Below are 1515 nucleotides of genomic sequence, written 5' to 3'. Positions count from 1 at the left end.
TGCTTTTGCAACGGATGTTTCACATTAAACTGGTTTTTTACAAGCTGTAAATTTTGGATGTTCTTAATTGCACTTAGCTGTGCTCTCACACTACATTTGTCAGCTGGAAGGTATGTAAAAGAAAGGTTACACAGAGCTTAGGAACCTAACAGTCCTTAGCAAGCAACAACTCTGCAGTTCTCTGGAGATAATCTCTGCCAAAATTCAGGTTAATAAAGTGGGCAATGCTCCCAAATAACCCAACGCACGCCACAGTACCACAGGTTTTCTTTCATCCTCCAAACAACAAAGACAGCCCTTGTGAGAGAAACAAGGTCTTTATCCAGTGTGATCCTGCGTTTTTTTCCTCTGTCCCTCTAGAAAACTTTTTTCACATATCCTGCAGTATGTCATAAGGGCTGCAGAACAGCACATACATAATTGTTACAAAAACTCATCTTCGTAAAGAACAAAATTCTTTCCATTTTTTTACTACTGGGTGACGTACTTAGAACTCAACACTATAACTGGAGAGCTGAACAATCCCCTGGCACATAGGCCTCCCGCTACCACAGGGGGCCCAAATACGATCAATAATGAAGCCTTTGTATTTATATAATCAGGAAAAAAAAAGAAAGATGTGTATTCATTAGAACTGTGCAGGAACATCACTTCATACCAACTTTGTGATGTGCGTCTACTGGCAAAAAGAGAATCCTCTTTGTGGGGTGAGTGGTGGTGGTGATGGGGGGGTGTGTGTGTGTGCATGTGTACATGTGCATTCATGCATACATATGTGTACATTACTGTTCTATCTACATCCTGTACATTTAGAGGACAGCTAAGGTCACGGGCAGAGATATGTCAAAAGACGTTTGTCCTTCATCCTTCCTTCATCGTGACAGTTGCAAACTTACTATCGAGAAATTAACTCCTTGCCCAGTGAACAATTTAACCAAAAGGCTACTAACAAACCAAAGAAAAATAATTTGAGAGATTTCTGGTAAAGGGACCTTTTCAAGGGAAAAAGGAAAGGTTTTGGTATTTAGTTTGTCCACACTTGTTCTATTCACCGAAGTTCAAAATATTTCAGTCAGCTGTGTTCAAATGCTAAAGCAACCTGTCTCCTAAAGTGGGCTCAACAGAGAAAAGGTTCATCCAGATCAAATTTATAATTTCCTTTCATCAGCAGTCCCCCCCATTCCCAGTACACAAGCAGCATTTCCTCCAACAGCAAGCACAAGGCAGTGTTCTCTGCAACAAAAGAGGAAACAGCTTTCTGTGAGCCGAGCAGAACAGAAATACTTCTCTGAAACAAGCAAAACCAAAAAGTCCACACCCAGTTAAAGCAACCCTTAGGTATAGGCAGGTTTCAACTGAGAAAAAGTATATACCATTGGTTCCCCGTGTTCAGTCCCAGTGCAACAACTGCTGTGAGCTGAAAGAGGTAGTTAGAGAAAATAACAACAGATGATACAACATGAAGGCTTTGGGGCATATCTCATTCTCTCACCTGTAAGATGGTGGAGGGAAAGA

At 41.1% G+C, this 1515-nt stretch overlaps 1 protein-coding gene across 1 annotated transcript in view; it reads right to left on the bottom strand.

Moving 5' to 3' along the window:
- The window catches only part of NIM1K (NIM1 serine/threonine protein kinase), an 8472-nt gene that overhangs the window by 5613 nt on the left and 1344 nt on the right, over window positions 1–1515 (bottom strand). The gene's annotated exons all lie outside the window — the stretch shown is intronic.

Source organism: Buceros rhinoceros, unplaced genomic scaffold (assembly GCF_000710305.1).
Source record: "Buceros rhinoceros silvestris isolate BGI_N320 unplaced genomic scaffold, ASM71030v1 scaffold30091, whole genome shotgun sequence".
NCBI classification, from domain to species: Eukaryota; Metazoa; Chordata; class Aves; order Bucerotiformes; family Bucerotidae; genus Buceros; species Buceros rhinoceros.
Note: the sequence above shows the minus strand (reverse complement) of the source record. Positions and strands in the feature narration are given on the sequence as shown.